The sequence below is a fragment of the Ambystoma mexicanum genome, chromosome 6p, assembly GCF_040938575.1.
Source record: "Ambystoma mexicanum isolate Mex_15411 chromosome 6p, UKY_AmexF1_1, whole genome shotgun sequence".
In the NCBI taxonomy this organism is placed as follows: domain Eukaryota; kingdom Metazoa; phylum Chordata; class Amphibia; order Caudata; family Ambystomatidae; genus Ambystoma; species Ambystoma mexicanum.
The window spans coordinates 690,077,916-690,099,714 of NC_090935.1; positions in this window are offsets into that span (position 1 = coordinate 690,077,916).

Consider the following 21,799-nt stretch of genomic DNA (forward strand, 5'->3'; position numbering starts at 1 on the left):
TTAACTAATTAAACTAACTATAAAAATAAAAAATGGCCACATACGACCAAGGGGGGAGAGGCACCCAGGAGGGGGGAGGTACAGGGTGCACCTCAACACCCACATGCGATAATGTTGAGATAAAAAAAACCTCCATGGGCTCAACGCCTGCACGGGCCGACCTGTGTGGGAGATAAGTCGTCGTCCTCCTCACCCTCTGACTCAAAAGGTGGACGTGGCACAGTACCCTGACCATGCCTATGCGCAGCTTGCCCCTTGTTGGCAGCAAGTCTGTGGGACCGGTGAGCCTGGTTCTGTGCGGCGATGACACGCCGGTCAGCATGCAGAACCTCACGTGATACGCGTGCTTCCTCTTGCAAGGTAGCACGTGTAACACAGATTTCTTCCTGGATGGCCTGGCATGACATCTGGAGCACCTCCCGGCAAGCACGTAGCTCAGCTGAGATGGTATTCTCAAGCTGCTCCAACCTCTCCTCCGTCCGCTACCTCTGGGACATCAAGAGCACACCCAGAGTAGATCTGAGGGAATCATGGTCATCCCTCAGGGCCTCCCTGTGTGCCTCTGCATGAGCAGCAAGTGCTTGATGCAGAGACACCATTTCAGCCCAGTGTGCCCTGTCTGAGGCCACCATGCCCAGCCTGAGCGAGCGGGCCATGGACTGTGCTGCCCGCTGCTGGAGATCCACCTGCCTAGCAGGGGGGAGCACAGATTGGGCCACACGTTCCATGCTCTGAGCGATCTTATCAATTGCTGCTCCCTGTTGTTCGGAATTGGCAACCATGGCTTGCTACCACTCAGTATAGCCCGGTGGCGCATGGCCACCGCGTTGCTGGGCTTGACACCCACGGGGACCAAGGTGCCACTGTCCTCGTTGGGTTGGCACCGCCCGCAGCTGTAGGACTACATCCCTCCGTTGACGTGATGCCCCAGGCACATCAGCAACTGGTGTGGAGTGTGACCGTGCGCCCCGATCCACCACAGGCGGAGGTTCCAACACCATCTGGCCCCTCAGTGCAGGTGTCACGGACAGAGGATCGTCCACATCAGAATCACTCACCGTCGACGAATGGACATGACGCGCATCCAACTCAACATTGTCGTCAGAGTGATCATCCGGGCTAGACTCATTGCCAGCCGTAGACACGATGGTCTGGAGCACAAGTGGGTTCTCGTGGCCTACCACCCCACAACCCCCACTTGTGCCGGGTTCCCGATGTGATAGCAACCCTGTGTCTGGAATGACATCACCATCCTCTGGCTCCATTGCGTCATCCTCTGCAATGTGGAAAAAACAAACATGAGTACACATGTCAGAAGCACATAACCCACACACACATAGACATCACATCGACAGCCAACACATGAAGCAGACATGTCACACACAAATGAAAATCTGGCATGCATCCAGTGGCATTGATATGTAAACAAATCCCAAAAGCAGAAATGGATGTGTCTAAATAGCAAAGCCTACACATGTACAGAATGTAGTATATCACCTCCATCACACACCACCTCTGTCAGGCACATGTCACAGGCAGAAAAGACAGATGGCAACAAAGAGATGGCACATACCATAAGCATGTCTGAACTGCAAAATGGCCACAGCTGCAAGTGAATCCAAACACACAATGACACACGTAATATGCATGGACACATGCATCACTAAACCATCATCACCAATATAGCTTCATCCATCTGCAGCTCGTCCCGTAGCGGGTGGCATGGGTCATGTAGATATAGTGAATGTCGCAAGCAAAGCGAGGGCATGCAACCAGGCGTGAGGGACCATTACGCCCAGTATGGTCCGAGCTGCAGGCCATGAAGCCTCCAGAACACCCATCAGGGCCTGATTGAGCACACTGTGCTATGAATGTGCCCTAAACCATTATTTCGTGTGTAAATTCATCACGGCCAGGCCCCACCAGATTGGCTAAGTGGGCCTGGGCATACACATACTGCACAACAGTGTACCTTCAGGATTATGCCAGTTGAACATAACGGTTGCAATGCTGAAATTTCACCAGCATTAACGCCCATCAACTACATATCAGTCAATCAACAAAAAAGCTGCAGAAGACACATGTGTAAATGTACACGTTCACACACACATACGTGAGTAGCTGCAATGTTGCACTACACAACATTGAAGCTGCTTACATATGTACATGTGAAAGTGTTCAAAAACACCCCTTTTGCTACACACCTGTATTGTGAACATGAACAGCAACCAATACAGCAAAGCAAGCAGCTACAACACTGCTTGCTTTGATGTATGTGAAAGTTTACACATACACATGTGAAGGCCGCTCCACAGTCATTACAACCCGATTGGCAGGCTACATTCAATCTGCAGCCTATACCAGTTTGTATAGGCCGCAGATTGAACAATCAACTTTGCTAAACACTTATTAGAGTGTTCCAATACTGAGTACATGTGTCACAGGATACACCTGTGCCCGTGGCTTTCATGACAGTGAAGGGATGACAATCTGACTATACATGCCCAGTCACTTTGACATTGCAGCAGTGAGTAGGCATGTAGAACTGTGTAACACGGCTCAGAAGTGGGTTGGTGCAGTGCAGAACATGTGTATGTTACCGACTATCTACATGAACAAGTACATTATGATGTCAATCAATAAACATGAAGGCAGTGTAAGGGCAAGTTCAGGCATCACGTGCAATGTGCATGCTATGGGTCGCATGGCTACAGGCAACCCCCTCCCCCTTTGTGAAAATGCAGGGAGGCATTGCATGGCAGCAAAAGGTTGACCAGAGAACTGTGTATTGGCAGACAGTGTTGACTAGCATCAATTACATCATCTGAGTCAACTGACAACACAGCAGATGAGAATGGGACAGTAAGCAGGACACATGATGAACCCTCAGTAGTACACCCATTTGTGCAGAAGCCACTACACCAGTTGAACAGAGTCAGGTGGCCTGAAACAGGGGGAGGCCTGTGCCCCACACAGACTATGACACCCTAAACATGTGCATGAAGCAGGACTGAGCCAGAGTGGGCATGGAATGGATGATCAAATGCCATTAAATGTATGTCATCCTGGACACGTACTACAATGATCATCCTGCCAAAGACACATAGGGGCATGCATGGAATGCACATGGAGCATGAATGGGCACTCATGTCCCTGCAGAGCATCTGCCATATGCACAGTCCAAGTGAGACACCCTGCATCAAGGACAAAGGATGTACACCACTGTATTTTTCTGGCAGGTAGGCAGGGGGAAGCATGCATGTACACAGGAGCGTAGAACATGCCATTGCAGTAGTCCAACATGATACCCACCAGTGCCATGGTTAAATTGGGTGCAGGTGTGTGGAGGGGCAAGGGAGCATGCCTACGTAGAGTACCCGCATGCAGGCAGAACACACATACACGTCAGTCATGCAATGACATAGTCCCAGTGCTGATTGGAAAGACACCCCAGTTTACGTGCAAAAGGGCCAGTGAGCTGGAACATGGACCGGAGGGGCAGCCGGGTCACTAGCATGTGAGTAGGGTGCAAGTGTGGTGATGAGGACAATCCCCGTCTGCTCTACATGTCCAGCATGCTGCACAGCAGGCATGCATCAGTGAAGCATTGCATGACTCGCACATGAGAACCACACATAGCAGGTAGTGGCAGTCAAGTACAACACATCACACAAGCAAACCCCACATGGTCTGGACAAACACACGACAACACTCACTGGATGGGGCATCAAAGTCCAGCATCTCTCCCACTCCTTCATACAATTCTGCCGGTATGAACTCTGCAGCGATCAACTCGTGCAAAGTGAGATCTTCCTCCTCAGGTGGTGACCCACTGCCAGTCACCTGAGTTATGGCATAATTGGAAGCACGCTTCAGTTTAGCACAGCGTCGGAGGTCATCCCAACACTTTTTGCACTCCTGAGCTGTGCGCACCTCATGTAAGAAAGCACTAACACTCTCCGCAACACGCTTCCAGTGGTCCCAACGCTGGGCAGCCGTAGTGTAACAATTTGGACCCACTAGCATATCACAGATCTTGTTCCGACATGTAGCCCACAAGGAAGTCCAGTTCCAGCTTGCAGAAAGGCTTCTTATTTGACGTGCCGGAGGCCGCAGCCGTGTGTGGGGTCCCAACCTCTTGTGCAGGTGCAACCTTCCTCCTCTTGGGCAGTGATCCAGACCCTGACTTGCAAATTCCGCCCTGATCAGTAGGGGCAGTGGTGCTGGTGGATTGAACCGAGGGAGTGGCAGGTGGAACAAGGACGGAAGCCCTGACTTGTGTCAGTGGCTGCTGGGTACCCTTGACTGGACCCTGTTCAGCAACATCCGCTGTGCCAAGGTCATTGACCGGGACTGTCCCGGATGGTAGACTCACAACCGGGGTGGTGTCGGCTGCATCTGCCCATGCACTTGCCAACACCCGGCTGCTCGGGGCAGCAGATGACAATACTGCCCCAGGGACATGTGCCTCGGTCAGAGCAGCCCTGCGTGCACTTACCTTGTGCCTCCTGACCTCCTGGAAATCATCCTGGGACTCTTCAGGTGCCAATGCAGCATGCGCTGGCCGACCCTGAGCCTGGGTGGTGGTGTCCACAGCTGCACCTGCAGCTACCACTACCCTTGGGCCTGTGGCAGTCGAGGAAACAGACTGCCAGGTCACATGGGTGCCAGTGCCAGATGCAAGAGCTGCATCTCCCGGAACCACAGGGGGTGGTGGCATGACTGCACCAACACTTGGCAGAACATCCTGCCGAAGTGGCGCACCCCTGCCTCTTCCCCCTCTGCAGCCACCCTGGACACCCTGGAGTCTTCCTACAACCTGATCACCCCGGCCACGTCCCTGACCACGCCTGCCATGTGGCGTACGCCCAGCTGAGGCGCCCCTCACCTTTCGTGGCCTCAAAACCATGGCACAGATGTAGTAGTGCCGGCACAGATGTAGTAGTGCCAATGGAAGGTGTACACAACAATTGTCCTGGGCAATTGGTGTGAAGGGCGTGGGAAACAAGATGTTAACAGCACCCCTGTGCACCTGCAAGGCTGTATGTGACCCCGGTGATGAATGAATTGATGAATTGATGGGTCATGCGATGCTCAGGCACCCCAAAACTGCAGGAAAACCATGCACGCAACCCCCGGTAGACCACCTATGTGGAATTAACCTCCCGCAGTACACAGTGGCACCCAGGGACACAAGAAATATGTACGCGTGGGACACGCAGGCTACTATGACCTCGCAAACGGGTTTGCGACACACAGGAGGAGAAAAATAGCGTGCGTGATTCACCGTCTGAGTAGCGTGGTAATAAAAAACACGCATAGCCAATACCCCGCCAAAAGAAGAGATACGTCCTTGATCTGCTGTGAAGTTGTGATGGCGCGTGAAAAAAACAGAAGTAGCAACACACGTGTCGGTCTCCACAAAAGGCACGTACAGCGAACTGCCAGGACCTGCTCACCTTTATCCCGCGCCGAGGGAAACGCCCGCGCGTGTCATGTCCCTTACGCGCTTAGGCCCTTTCCTCGAATTCCACGCATTTACACGCGGACGTGCTGTTTTTTCACATGCTGAATCACTATGCACCCGTGATGAGGGAAACGCACTTACGTGTGAAGGGCCCTTCTTCGAATTACACGCTGACGTGCTGTTTTTTAACATGCCAAATCACTCCGTATCAAGTTGGCCACGCGCCAACACACGGAAGACCACGCTCCTGCCCAGAAGGCCATTTTCCTGCACCCCAGAGCCCCAAGCAGACTCCCACCAGCCATCTGCTGCTGCCTGCCTGCCTGCCTGCTGGCCACGTGCTCTGCTATTTGGTGCCTGCACGTCAGCCATCTGCAGGGATCCAGTTGCTGTGACCACCCCTGCTGGAACAGAAGACTCCCGACTGAAGTTCTATCGATCCACAGCCCAGCACCAGGACCCAGTTGCCCACCCATACCTGCCTTGGGGGTTACCATGTCGGGGGAAACACCATCAGACACCACTGGCAACCTTCAGCCAGAGAGGCAGAGGGCTGCCAGCTTCACAGCAGGAGAGGTTGGCATCCTGGTGGAGCAAGTCCTGGTGCATTATGATGCCCTCTACGAAAGAAGACGCGCCGACAAGGATGCACAGGAGAGGATCTGACTGGACATCATGGTTGCCATCAACGCGGAGGGGGTGGCAACCCGTGACATACAACAGATCCGTGATCGGTGGGAGGACTTCAGGTCCAGGACCCTTAGGAAGGCCCGGCGCCTCTTGGAAGCAGCGGATGTAGTGAGGCGCCGGGTCCACCTTACCACCAACCACATGAGGGTCCTGGAACGCATTAACCCAGCGCTTCACCGCCAGGTCCTCGAGAGGGAGACTGGTCCAGAGTCGAGGGGTAAGTGTCCATGCGTACTTATTGGACGCAGTGAATGTTGAGGTGTGCCAGGAGTGTGCAGCTTGGACATATGTCTGAAAAGGGTCATGTATGGATGTGTATGTGCAGGGATATGTCCGTGCTGCATGTGAGTCCTGTCATGTGTGATGCACATCAATGGAGTATGTGTTCCAAAGAATGATGCACAACTGCATGTGGAGATGCACACATGTTAGTATTTCTGTGTATGTACTATGGCATGGTTGTGGTGTGACACATGGATGCTGGTTCCACCTTCATGTATGTGCACGGGATACATGTGCGTGTGTGTGTTTCACATGTGTGCAACAGTCATATGCCATGGATGCACGTGACACAGACATGTAGGAACCCAATTGGCAGATGTGACATAATTGCCGATGATTGCACTGTGACAGGTGGTGGAGATGTACAGATGCATGTCTGTCTGTTGGCGTGTGTGCATGTGTTCGGCACTCCCCATGTTTCTTGTGAGGTCATGCCAACCTTCGGATGTTCATGCTGGTGTGTGTGTATGGATGCTGCTGCCTGCTGCCCGATTTGTGCCAATGTGTGCATGTGTGTGGGTTCAAATGATATGAGTGTTGGCGAGTGTGATGCCATCTGTGAAGTTTGACACTGCCACTCATGTGCAACTTTCACGTGTGTATCTGACCATTGTACAGTGCCCTGATGCCTGTGTTCTGTCTCTTCCTGTCTGCAGCGTCGACTGATGAACAGGGCGGAGACGGTGCTGTGGAGCACAGAGGCAGGAATCTCACCGCCAACCGGAGACGCAAGGCCCAGCTCTCCTCCCACGTAGTCATCTCTTCCGGGAGTGAGGTGTCTGGTGCCACGTCCATAGCCGCAGCTGCCGAGGGAAGGTCCAAGAGGTGGAGGTTGGAGGTGGAAGATAGCACGGAGTCATCCAGGTTGGTGGGGGGTTCGGATGAGGAGGAGGCTGTGGAAGGCCCACGCCCGGGGCCTGGAGGGGGGATTCCACTGGTGCTAGTGTGCAGTCCAGGGCAGGGACACGAGGCAGCACAGGCCTCCGTGGAGGTGCCTGTGTGTAATCCTGTCCACGATCCTGTGACTGCATCATCCCGCATCAGGAGGGATGCCTTCGTCCAGACCCGTTTTCAGGAAGGGAATGCCCAAACAATAACTGGCCTTCCTCTCCCTGTGGGCGTGGCAATCCGTGACCGTGTTGAGCCTGTCCTACTTGGGATGGCATTGTGTCAATGTGGTATTCGGGATGACGTGCAAAGTTCTCGTGAGGACAATGCACGTCATTTCGAATACCTCATTGACCGCATCAGCCTAGTAGGACAGGTCACCGGCGCAGGGTTCCTCCGTGTGCTGGATCTTCTAGCGACCCCCTCCTTAACTGAACCCCCTATGCGCCAGTCGTCCTCCGTGCCATCTTCCTGCCCAAGTATCACCTGGGCAACTTGTGGAGATGCCCCTGACCCAGCGGTCAGGCTGGTGGAGGACACATCCCTGCCACAGTCGGGAGTCGGAAGTCCAGCAGCGGTGGCCACCCCACCAACTGGACCCCAGCAAGAGGAGCACATGCAGGCATCGACAAGCAGGGCACATGCACGGCAGCAGCAGGCTTACGGTGGGAGCGATGATGGCTCGGGCCATCAACATCACAGGGGCAGGCATCGGCCCGAGGGCAGGAGGACCTTGGATTGGGAGTGTCTTCCGTGTGGCAGCGGTTAGGCCAGCAGATAGATGCGGAGCGGCGGCAGGCGGAGGACGCACGGCTCACTATGGTCAGGGCGGAGAACTCCATGCGCAGGGCATTGAGGTGGGCTGAGTGCTTCGAGGAAACTCGCAGAGAGTTGGAGGAGGCCATGGCTGCATCCCTGTGAGACCTCGAGGCCAGGGAAGAGGCCCGCCTCCGGAACATCGACATGGAGTTCGATGATGCCCTGGCCTGGAACATCAACAAGTGAGCCGTAGGACTTGCCCGCCGCCTCTGTACACAGTTCTTTAGGGTAAGGTTTCCTTTGTTTTTTCTTTTTTTTTGGAGTTCATGGACTTTGCTCCACTTTATGCATATAGTTTTTTATTCATTGGACTTTTTTGTAGGTTTCCTTTTGTTTTGTGATCATGGACCCTTTGGACTTGGATTGTATATAGTTCAGGACTTGTACATACTTTCTTTTTTTACAATTCCCATGGATCAATGGTTTTCTTTTTTTTTTGATTATTTAATTCATATTGACATTGGCGATGGACCACTTTTCTTTTTTCATGCCAGGGATTTTTGTTTTTCATTGAATTTTCTTTTTTTTTGGTAATAGCTTTCATTATTTATTAATTTGCAAGTTTGATTTTCGTTATGTTATTTTTGTTGTTATTTCATTATGTTTTTTAATACATTTATCTTGACTTCATGAGTGCTGTTGTGTACTATCATTGGTTTTGTGCATGTCTCAATGAACATTGCCTCAGTCATGTCTTGCCACTGTATGGCTCTGTTGTGCCCGTCAGGAGGGGGGGACATTTGTCGGGGCTCCCAAGTGCATGGTGCCATGTGGCCTGCGGGGCATGCCTAGGGGTGATGTGCTGCCTGCGGGCCATGGACTGGGGTGATGGGCTGCCTGCGGGGCATGGACTGGGGTGATGGGCTGCCTGCGGGGCAAGGGGAGGTGGGGGGGCACACCCGGGAGGGCACACACTGCCAAATCGCATGTGAAAGACCACGCGCACCCCCGGAATACATGTACCCCGCACGCGCCAGCAAAATCATGTGTGAAAGTCCACGCGCACATCTGGAATACACGTACCCCGCTTGCGCCAGCGAAATCGCGTGTGACAGTCCACGTGCACCCCCGGAATACACGTACCACGCTCGCGCCAGGCCAATAGTGTGTGAAAGTCCACGCGCACCCCTGGAATACACGTACCCCGCTCGCACCAGCAAAATCGTGTGTGAAAGTCCACGTGCACCCCCAGAATACACGTAACCCGCTTGCGCCAGCGAAATCGCATGTGAAAGTCTTCACGCACCCCCAGAATACATGTTCCACTTTTGCGCCAGGCCTATTGCGTGTAAAACTCCCCGCGTACCCCCGGAATACACGTACCATGCTCGCGCCAGTCCAATTGCATGTGAAAGTCCACATGCAACCCCGGAATATGTGCAGGCAGCCCATCCACCCTCCCCATGCCCCACAGGCAGCCCATCACCCCAGTCCATGGCCCGCAGGCAGCCCATCCACACTCCCCATGCCCCACAGGCAGCCCATCACCCTAGTGCATGGACCGCAGACAGCCCATCACCCTAAACATGCCCCGCAGGCAACCCATCACCCCTAGGCATTCCCCGCAGGCACCCCATCACCCCTGGGCATGCCCCGCAGGCAACACATCACCCCAGTCCATGGCTCGCAGGCAGCACATCACCGCAGTCCATGCCCCGCAGGCAGCCCATCACCCCTGGGCATGCCCCGCAGGCAGCCCTACCAACCTCCCCATACCCCGAAGGCAGCCCATCAGCCTAGTCCATGGCCCGCAGGCAGCCCATCACCCCTGGGCATTCCCCGCAGGCAGCCCATCACCCCTGAGAATGCCCCGCAGGCAACACATCACCCCAGTCCATGGTTCGCAGGCAGCACATCACCACAGTCCATGCCGCTCAGGCAGCCCATCACCCCTGTGCATGCCCCGCAGGCAGCCCATCCACCCTCCCCATGCACCGCCGGCAGCCCATCACCACAGTCCATGGCACGCAGGCAGCCCATCACCCCTGGGCATGCCCCGCAGGCAGCACATCACCCCAGTCCATGGCCCACAGGCAGCACATTACCGCAGTCCATGCCCTACAGGCATCCCATCACCCCTGGGCATGCCCTGCAGGCAGCACATCACTCCAGTCTATGGGCCGCAGACAGCACATCACTGCAGTCCATGGACTGCAGGCAGCCCCATCACCCCAGTCCATGGCCCGAAGGCAGCCCATCACCCCTGGGCATGCACCCCAGGCAGCCCATCACCCCTGGGCATGCCCCGCAGGCAGCCCATCACCCCAGTCCATGCCCGCAGGCAGCCCTCACCACAGGGGGGACTTTTTCCACGCATTTTACCTGACGCATCGGGGTACGCGTGTTCCAAGGGGTGCGAGGATAGTTTTACATCCGATTTCGCTAGCTCGAGCGGGGTACGCATATTCGGAGGGGTCCGCGGGGAGTATTACACGTGATTTTCCCGGCGCAAGCAGGGTACGCGTATTCCGAGGGGTGTACGGGGAGTTTTACACATGATTCTGCTGTCGCGAGCAGGGTATGTGTATTCTGAGGGGTGCGCGGGGAGTTTTACACGTGATTTCGCTAGCGCGAGCGGGGTACGCGTATTCAGAGGGGTGCGCGGGGAGTTTTACATGCAATTTCGCTAGCTTGAGCGGGGTACGCCTATTCAGAGGGGTGCACGTATAGTTTTGCACATGATTTCGCTGGCGAGAGCGGTATATGCGTATTCCGAGGAGTGCGTGGGGAGTTTTACATGCAATTTCACTAGTGCGAGTGGGGTACGCATATTCGGAGGGGTGCACTAGGAGTTTTACACGTGATTTCGGTAGCGCGAGTGGGGTACGTGTATTCGGAAGTGTGCGCAGGGAGTTTTACACGCGATTTTGCTGGCGCCAGCGGGTTACGCATATTCCGAGGGGTGCGCGGGGAGCTTCCAACGCGTTTTCGTGGTTGGGGGGCTGTATGCTGGTCCACACAGCCTTTGCACCATGTACTGGATTTGGGCAATGTTTTTGGCGCACAGGGCAGGTTTGGGGGCGTAACTGGCACTGCTGCAGGGTCGCTACGCCACTCTGCACCATGGCTGGTTATGGATGTAAGTATCCATCAATACGCTGTGCGCTGAAATGGGTTTTGGCGCATGCGGCTGGCGCAGACTAGCGCACACTCCCTCTGTGTGCCAGCCGCGTGCACCACTTGTGCGCTGAATTCTATGAATTACCCGCTAAATCTTTACGACAATTCCTCAATCACTATGTGAAACTAAAAGACAAAAGTAGAATGAAAACCTTTCAAACCACAGATTCCTGTCCAGTATACAGCTATACTGGTCTGCGAGGAAATTAATTGGCCTGCATTTTAGGAACTGCTTGCAAAAGCACTTTCCACCACATCAAAATGTTAGCAACAAACCATTCTACTAAAGAGTATCTTGTGCATTGACTATACTATGCAAAATGTCCTGCTCAACAACTGCAACATTTAAATAACATTCTCCTGCATCGAACAGTCAATGCAAATACTTTGGAACTGAAGTTGACGTAGAACATTCTGTACCTTCATTAAACATTACTCAAAACCTCATGAACATCAACATCCTAATCAACACCAGGGGAGTTGCTAGGTCTGGAAAAGACCCGGGACTAAGCTGATGTCGGAACTGTTGGGACTGGGGGCTAGCTAGTCTTTTGGCTGTATATCCTGAGATTACAACCAAAAGATCAGGGGCTATAGCACCCTTAGCCCCCCCCTAGCAACGCCCCTGATCAACACATACAAAAAAGAAATAGCTACATTTCAAAACACACCTGCTGAAATACCAGACCAAATGTGTGTCTGTTGTCGCAGAAAGTTTTATAAAAAAGAGCACACAAATAGTGTATATAGCCTACAAAATAAAAAAAAAACAATGAAGAATCCCAATGGTTCCAAATAGCTTTATATCTAACAGCAGAAAATAAATACAAAGTAACTAACCCCTCAACAGTTTGCACGCACTGCAACACAAAGCTTGACAATAACAAAATGCCATCATGTGCTATCACTAATAACTTGTCACACTTTCAAAAGCTTTTCAACAACTTAACTTGTATGAGAGCATTATAATCCAAACAGTGCAACCATTTCAAGCTATAATACGCCTTCAACCAAAATCAGGCAAATTACTTCCATCCGAGTTACTGAAGGACACCCGGAACAAAGTAGTATATTTGCCATTAGATCTAAAATAAAACGTACAAACTCTAGGAGTACAACAACCAATTGATCAATCTTTGATTGTACTAGTTAATGGTTTGCCAACAAAAGACACACACCTTTGGCAACAACTAGTCAATTTAAACAAAGTTAGACAAGCCCTACAATATCTAAAAGAAAACAATGAATACTACAAAGATATAAACATAGAGGAAAACTTAAGAGAAACCACCCAAATAATGTAGGACTCACCAGCAACTGGCAAATTTGAATGTGTAGATCCTGTTGCTGCAGCCAACATTTTAGACCAGTATACAATTCACCCACTACACTCCAAAGACACCTTTGACGAGGAATTAGAAAAATATAAATGCATCAAGCCAAACGATCTCCAATGAGCCTATGGGGAAAAAATGTAGAAGCATGTTCTTTTCCTCTACTCTTTCCTGTAGGAAAAGGAGATAGATACTGCTTAATCAGTCTTATGAAAAAACTAAATTAAAATATGGAAAACCATACTTTCCAAATAATACTTATAAAATGTACTTAGTCAGAAACCTAAACATACTTAATTCATCTAATATAAACAACAATTCATATTATAAATAACATACAAAAACAAACAATCACTGACCTTCGAATGCTGCAAAGAATGAATAGATCTTCACAATAGCCAAACACAGCCCATCTGCACACTCTGAGTTCTGGAATCAGAATGACAAAAGCTAAAAAAAAGTCATATTCATAGCTTTCAGAAATCAATAGCACATAAAGAGGACTGTACAAAGCAAACAAGCAAAATGGCCAACACATTTTATTACAACCTATAACAGTCAATATACCCTTTATACTTTCTAGTAGATATAGAAACACAATTTAAAAAAAACAATGTTTTAAAAAAAATAATTGACAAATTAAATAACCGCGGCTGTAACCCTGGTTACACTGAGAGGACCCTCTGATAGCGGTGGATACTCAGACATTTTTCAAATGCACGTCTTGACGTGAGAATATCCAAACAGAAAGAACTGAAAAATATGTACTAAAACATACATAAATTAATATGATCACTGCACCAAAATACAAACAGCTATAACGTGGGTACAATCAGTGGGTTCATACATGTGGCTACAAAGGCCCGCTGGAAAGTACGACGTCAAATTGTCGCATAGGTAGCAACAGGTCTGGTCAACCACCAGTGGCCATGGCTACCCGTAACATTTTTCAAGTTTCAAAAAGACCTATTAAGAAGGTGTGAAAATTCAACCAACAAAAAGGTACAAAAACGTGTACAATTGTGTAGTGTAAAATCAATGAAATATCATGATCAATGCACAAGAATTGGTATCACTATACCCGTGGCTAAGGTGAAAGTTATAGCCATGGCTGCAACTTCCAAAAATACATGACGTCCCATTGGTTTAGTAGTAACTCCATCTAAAATAATATTATAGAACCAAAAAAACTTTGTGAGCCAATGCTTTGACAACACATCACCTATGTCCTCAACATCACTATGAACCACATTCTCAAAATTCTCAGTCTCCTCAGTCTTCTGAACTGACTCCATGATTTATATATCGAATGAAACAATAAATATACCCAAAATAGTGTAACGCTCACCTGATTCTCGCAGAGGCGCCGGTCTTGACTGGGCAACTACCGTATCTTCAAAGGTGATGTGTAGCACCCGGTTGGCTCTTTGGGCTGGACCTCTGTGCACTGTATGCCTGACGTGTAGAGTAAGATGTCTGCAGATAGAAAATATGGGGTTAATGAACTGGGGTTATTGGGGTGTCCCTATCTCTTTCCTCTTCTCCTCTCCTGTAGACCCCCAAAGGTTAACGCTCTCACCTTAGGTAAGTGAATGCTGAGCTCTCCATCTGCCTCAGGGCAGGGTGCTGTAACCAGTTTCTTCACTGGATAGGTAGCGCAGGCCTCTTGACTTCAGAGGACTGCTGTCCGTCGTTTACTGCACGAACGGTAAGTTTCGAGTCATTCAAATGTCTTTAAAGTCTTTAGTAATGATGTCTCTTGTTTTGCAGGGTTCCGGCGATGGCGGATGACGGGCTGAAGTGAGTTGAAGATGGAGCCCGTGTGAAGAATAGAAGCGCCTGGAAGCACGTAAGTAAGCGCTTGTTGCCTGCTTCACTATGCGCTCTAACTGTCTTTTTATTTTGCAGGTACGAGTTCGGAGCGGCTGCAGGGTGCCGGAATACCCACTGGATTAGATGTGGAAAGGAGTAATGGCACGTGAGTATTAAAGTTCCCCAATGTCTTTAAACGCACCTTGTTTTGTCTTTCAGATGCGGGATGCAGCGCTGAAGGCCTCCGGAGCGTGCGAAGAGTTGGTAAACGTTTGTCTTTCAGATGCCGGAATGCTAACCTGTTCTTTCTTGTCTTTATAGGTGTTGCTGAAGACTGGATTCAGGATGGTAAGCCTTTGCCTTTCAGATGCCGGAATGCTAACCTGTTCTTTCTTGTCTTTATAGGTGTTGCTGAAGACTGGATTCAGGATGGTAAGCCTTTTTCCTTAGGCCCAGGACCGGATGCAGAAGACACGATGAGCGTTCTGCTGCAGAGGTTGCAGAATAACGCAAAGCAAGATTCATCCACCGGGTGTGGTTTAAATAGCCTCCTGTAGTGCTTAGGTGTCTCCTTCCACAGCCACGCCCAAGTAAGAAAAGAGTTCCTGGTAAGAAAAGAGTTCCTGCCTTCCAGAAGAGTTCCAGTGTTCTGAATCTAGGGAGTGGCTCCAGCCCCACCCAACAGGAAAAGTAGTTCCAAACAGAAGAGGATCAGAGGCTCAACTGGCAGGCAAGTAAGCAGCATGGTCTGCTGAAGGTAAGTCCACCCAAACATTATGAGCCCGGCGCTTCCAGCGCTGGGACTGGGCATATTTATGAGCCTGGTGCCACTGGCGCCAGGACTGGGTCCAAAAGGTCCCAATTGGGACTGGTTGGCACTCGGAACCTGGGTTATGGATCTGCTTCCAAGGGAGTTGGGAAAACCCTGACCTTTTGGAAGCAGAGATCATGACAGTACCCCCCCTCAAGGCCCCTCCCAAACCGGGCTTCTCCGGGGGTTTTGGCTTGTCAGGAAATGTTCGGTGAAATCTTTTGATTAGGCGAGGAGCGTGGACATATTCAGCAGGTTCCCAGGATCTCTCTTGGGGGCCGTAGCCTTTCCAGTCAATTAGGTAGAATAGTTTAGATTTGGAGATCTTGGAGTCCAGAATGCTTTTGACTTCAAACTCGAGTTCTCCATCCACTAGGATAGGTTTTGGAGATTTGGTTAGTCGGGTTTGAGGTTGCACGGGTTTTAATAGAGAGACGTGGAAGACCGGATGTATCTTCATGTGCGGGGGCAAGTCCAACTTGACCGCTACTGGGTTTACTATGGTAGTGATGGAATAGGGACCAAGGTATCTTGGGTTGAATGTGCGTGGCCCTTTTAGAGATAGATATTTGGTGGATAACCAGACTTGATCCCCTACTTGATAGTGAGGGGCTTCCTTCCGATGTTGATCTGCTCCTTTCTTGTATTGTTCTTTAGCCCTTTGAAGGTGAGAAACAGCTTCCTTAAAGGCTTGGGTGATTGTAGAATGCAGGTAGTCTACTGCTGGTGTTTCAAGATCTTGGAGGGGATCCAACTCCGAGGTTCGAGGGTGACTGCCGTACAAAAGAAAAAACGGGGTTTTCCCAGTTCCCGAATGGACAGAGTTATTGTAGGCATACTCGGCAATCCAAAGGATATCTTTCCAAGTTTTTTCAGTTTGTTGCAGCATGCAGCGTAAATACTGTTCCAGAGTTTGATTGTTCCTCTCGGTTTGTCCGTCGGTCTGAGGGTGGTGACTGGTCGATAGTCTCACATCAATTTGAGCCGACCGACAGCAACTTCGCCAAAAATGAGAAATAAATTGACTACCTCAATCCAAAATTAGAACCGAAGGAAAACCGTGCAGTCGGACGATGTTTTCGAGAAATTCTCGGGCCAGAGTTGCTGCTGTTGGCAAGCCTTTGAGCGGAATGAAATGCGCCATCTTGGAGAATAAGTCCACGATTACTAGAATCGTATTGTATCCGGAGCATGGAGGTAGATCGGTGATGAAGTCCATAGAAAGCGTATGCCAAGGGCGAGGTGGGATGTCAATAGGGCGTAAGAGGCCTGCTGGTCTTTCCTTTTGACTCTTGTTTTGGGCGCATACTCCACAGGACATTATAAAGTCTCTGATATCTTTTTTCCAAGACGGCCACCAGAAGTAGCGTTTGATCTTTTCTGAGGTCTTGGCTATACCGGGATGACCTTCCATTAAAGAGTCGTGATAACAAGAGATTACTTTTTTCTGTAAATCTGTGCTGGGTAGGTATAATCGTTCTTGGAAATACAATAAGTTGTCCTTTACTGCAAAGTCCTTTCCCTGCAGATGCCAATTCTGTATGTCTGCTGGAGTTACAAGTTGCCTGGCTTTATCCTTAACTTCCTCTATGGATTCTGTGGCGATTACACCCAGAATTCTTTGTTCGGGAATGATTGGTACAGGTTTAGGGTTGACCAAGTGTTCTTCCACTCCCATCCGAGAAAGGGCATCGGCTTTACCGTTCTTTGTACCAGGTCGATAGGTAATTATGAAGTCAAACTCGGCAAAGAATAATGCCCAACGGAGTTGTCTAGAGGATTGGGCTTTTGCGGTCTTCAAATATTGCAGGTTTCGGTGATCCGTAATCACAGTAACGGTGTGTCGGGCCCCCAGCAGATAATGCCGCCAAGCCTTAAAGGCAGACTTGATAGCCAGAAGTTCCTTGTCAGTAATCGTGTAATTGATTTCAGGAGGCGAGAATTTGCGGGACCAAAATGCCACGGGATGCAACTGATTGGTTACCGGGTCCTTTTGTGATAGAACTGCCCCCATGGCAAGGCTTGAAGCATCAGTTTCCACGATGTAGGGGAGTTCGGGGCGAGGGTGTTTTAAGATTGGTGCAGCGATAAATTTAGTCTTCAAATCCTGGAAAGCTTGTTCCGCCTCGGTAGACCATTCAAAACGTTTGTTTTTCTTTAACAAGGCAGTGATGGGCTGGACTATTCGAGAGAATTCGGGGATAAACCTGCGGTAAAAGTTAGCGAAGCCTAACATGCTTTGCACACCTTTTACGGAGGATGGTGATGGCCATTTGAGAACTGCATCAACCTTCTTTGAATCCATACGCACTCCACCAGGTGATAATATGAATCCCAAGAATTCAACTTCAGTCACGTTGAAAACACATTTTTCCAACTTAGCGAAAAGTTTGTGTTGACGCAATCTTTCGAGGACCATTTTCACGTGTTTCCGATGTTCAGATTCCGATGAAGAATAAACGAGGATGTCGTCAATGTAAACAACAACACATACATCTATGAGCTCTCTGAGGACATCGTTCATAAAATATTGAAAGGCGGCCGGGGCATTGCAAAGTCCGAAGGGCATGACCTGATATTCAAATAGCCCATACTTGGTGCGGAAGGCCGTCTTCCATTCATCGCCCTCTTTTACTCGTACCAAGTGGTAAGCTCCTCTAAGATCCAGCTTTGTATATATGCATGCTTTTCTGACTTGGTCCAGGAGTTCAGGGATCAAAGGTAACGGATATCTATTCTTAACGGTGATCTGGTTCAGGGAGCGATAATCGATACAAGTTCTAAGGTCTCCTTCCTTTTTTGGAACGAAGAACAAAGCTGAAGAAGCAGGGGACTTGGAAGGACGAATAAACCCATTTGCCAGGTATTGATCCAGGTATTGTCGAAGGTGAAGGTTCTCAGGCTCGGTGAGGGCATAAATTCTACTACAAGGAGGAGTAGATCCAGGTATCAGGTCTATCTGGCAGTCATAAGACCTATGAGGAGGTAGAGAGTTAGCCTGATCCTTCCGGAAAACATCTTGGTATTCTAGGTATTCGGGAGGTAACTGGGGAGTCTCTGAAGAAATTGCGGCCAGTGCAACACCAGGTGGAGGGTGACAAGTAGAGACACATTCTGGAAACTGGACCGTTCTTGCTCACCAATCGATCAGAGGATTGTGTTTCTCTAACCAAGGTATTCCTAGAATAATCTGAAACTGAGGGGCCTTGATCACATCGAAGACGATCTTCTCATGGTGTCCATCTTGACTTACTAGCGTCACCTCTTGAGTGGTATGCGTTACTGGCCCGGAGGCTATCTCCGTACCATCCACCGTAGTAATGACGTCCTTTACAGCCTTGGGACAAAGAGTTAGATTCATCCTCAAAACCATTTCATGATCCACATAATTGCCGATGGCACCGCTGTCGACGTAAGCTTCAATTGCATGTAATCGATCCGGATTATCAGGGCTAATGAGGACCATAGGTATCACGAAATGCGAGGTCACGGAACTGGTTTTCACGCTCGGCAAGAGGACCTCTATTCTTGTCGGGCGAGGTCGTTTCCCTGCTCAGAGTTTGTAACTTTGGTAACTGCAGCTCCTACTGCCTTCTTGGCAGGTTTCACCGGACAGTCTCGAAGAAAGTGCCCTGAGTTTCCGCAATATAGGCATAATTGCAACTGTTTCCTCCTTTCCCGCTCCCTTTGTGTTAGAGGACCTTTCAGACCCCCTATTTGCATGGGTTCCCCGGAGTCTACTCCTTTGGAAGGAATTGGCGGTTTGGAAAATACTCGAGCATCAAACTTGGAACGATCGGCCTTCCTGTTCTGCAGCCTGTGATCTATTTGAACGACCAAGTCTATATAATCCGAACAGTCTTGTGGGGGATTCACTACTTGGGCTAAAACGTCTTTGAGCTCTCCACGTAGACCTCTATAAAACAGCGTAATCCTTTTGTCCTCAAGCCATTGAGTTTCCACTATTAGTCTATTGAAAGATGCAATATAAGCCAAAAGGTCTTGATTACCCTGTCGCAACGAAAGAAGCTCATTGTCCAAGGCCTGCCCCTGTGAATGTCTTGCAAACAGTTTTTTCATACTAAGCTGAAAGGCTTGAAAATCATGGAGAACCGGATCATCTTGATTAACTAGAGGGATCGACCAGTCTGCCGCATTGCCACTAAGGTACGAAAGTACAAAAGCTACTTTTGCTTGATCAGTTGGAAAGGCTGCTGGCCGGCATAAGAAGTGCAAGCGGCACTGATTGATAAATACTGCAAACCTCTTTGGGTCACCAGAAAATCGTTTGGGCGGAGCCAGAGGTACATTCCCAGGTAGGTTGATCTGCACTGGATTCATAGAGGATGTTGAAGGAAGATTTGCCCCTGATGCGGGTAACGGGGTCTGTCCGGCTTGTGACTGTAGCACTTGTCTAGCAAGATTGTCTGTTCTCTCCTTGGAAATAATTAGTTCCCTTCTTAGAGCATTCGTTTCCTGACGAGCTGCATGCACTTCTGCCCTTAGTTCCCCAAGTAACCGGGCTAGGGGGTCAGTATCCGAGGTTTCCATAGCGCCTGGGCGAGAGCTTTGCGGTAGGCTTTGCGTTCTGTAACGCTCACCTGATTCTCGCAGAGGCGCCGGTCTTGACTGGGCGACTACCGTATCTTCAAAGGTGATGTGTAGCACCCGGTTGGCTCTTTGGGCTGGACCTCTGTGCACTGTATGCCTGACGTGTAGAGTAAGATGTCTGCAGATAGAAAATATGGGGTTAATGAACTGGGGTTATTGGGGTGTCCCTATCTCTTTCCTCTTCTCCTCTCCTGTAGACCCCCAAAGGTTAACGCTCTCACCTTAGGTAAGTGAATGCCGAGCTCTCCATCTGCCTCAGGGCAGGGTGCTGTAACCAGTTTCTTCACTGGATAGGTAGCGCAGGCCTCTTGACTTCAGAGGACTGCTGTCCGTCGTTTACTGCACGAACGGTAAGTTTCGAGTCATTCAAATGTCTTTAAAGTCTTTAGTAATGATGTCTCTTGTTTTGCAGGGTTCCGGCGATGGCGGATGACGGGCTGAAGTGAGTTGAAGATGGAGCCCGTGTGATGAATAGAAGCGTCTGGAAGCACGTAAGTAAGCGCTTGTTGCCTGCTTCACTATGCGCTCTAACTGTCTTTTTATTTTGCAGGTACGAGTTCGGAGCGGCTGCAGGGTGCCGGAATACCCACTGGATTAGATGTGGAAAGGAGTAATGGCACGTGAGTATTAAAGTTCCCCAATGTCTTTAAACGCACCTTGTTTTGTCTTTCAGATGCGGGATGCAGCGCCGAAGGCCTCCGGAGCGTGCGAAGAGTTGGTAAACTTTTGTCTTTCAGATGCCGGAATGCTAACCTGTTCTTTCTTGTCTTTATAGGTGTTGCTGAAGACTGGATTCAGGATGGTAAGCCTTTGCCTTTCAGATGCCGGAATGCTAACCTGTTCTTTCTTGTCTTTATAGGTGTTGCTGAAGACTGCATTCAGGATGGTAAGCCTTTTTCCTTAGGCCCAGGACCGGATGCAGAAGACACGATGAGCGTTCTGCTGCAGAGGTTGCAGAATAATGCAAAGCAAGATTCATCCACCGGGTGTGGTTTAAATAGCCTCCTGTAGTGCTTAGGTGTCTCCTTCCACAGCCACGCCCAAGTAAGAAAAGAGTTCCTGGTAAGAAAAGAGTTCCTGCCTTCCAGAAGAGTTCCAGTGTTCTGAATCTAGGGAGTGGCTCCAGCCCCACCCAACAGGAAAAGTAGTTCCAAACAGAAGAGGATCAGAGGCTCAACTGGCAGGCAAGTAAGCAGCATGGTCTGCTGAAGGTAAGTCCACCCAAGCATTATGAGCCCGGCGCTTCCAGCGCTGGGACTGGGCATATTTATGAGCCTGGTGCCACTGGCGCCAGGACTGGGTCCAAAAGGTCCCAATTGGGACTGGTTGGCACTCGGAACCTGGGTTATGGATCTGCTTCCAAGGGAGTTGGGAAAACCCTGACCTTTTGGAAGCAGAGATCATGACAAATAGCACAATCTCCTAAAATTACACCTCACTCTCAAACAATACAAATGTACTATATTGAAAAATCTGAATATAATGAAACAATATAATCTACAGTTTTATTGGCATGTATAAACATCACTCCAAAAAAGGACATTCTCAGAGTACATTGAACAGGACATCCAACAGCACATTCAACAGTTGAACAGCACCTGAGGTACTTGACATCCTATTTACAGCTGCTGACCACACAAACAACAAACAGACAATGAGAAAGTAAATACAAGGAATTCCACCTTCTCTCCTCATGTACTCTTACTCGATTACTTATTCTAATGTCTGAGCTGACAAGCAGTATTTTTGACAACAATAGTAAAATGAAAACTGTGTGGAATGGCTGAAGGACAATTATCCTGCAGAGGAAGAAATTAAGAAATTAAAAAAGATGCTCAAGAAAATAAATCAGAAGAAAGTAAGTCACATTCAGTATTTTGCAAGTCTATTCTTTATATTTATGTACAATAAGACATACAATAATATTTTAAGGAACAGATATCAGTCAATAACAAATATAGTTTA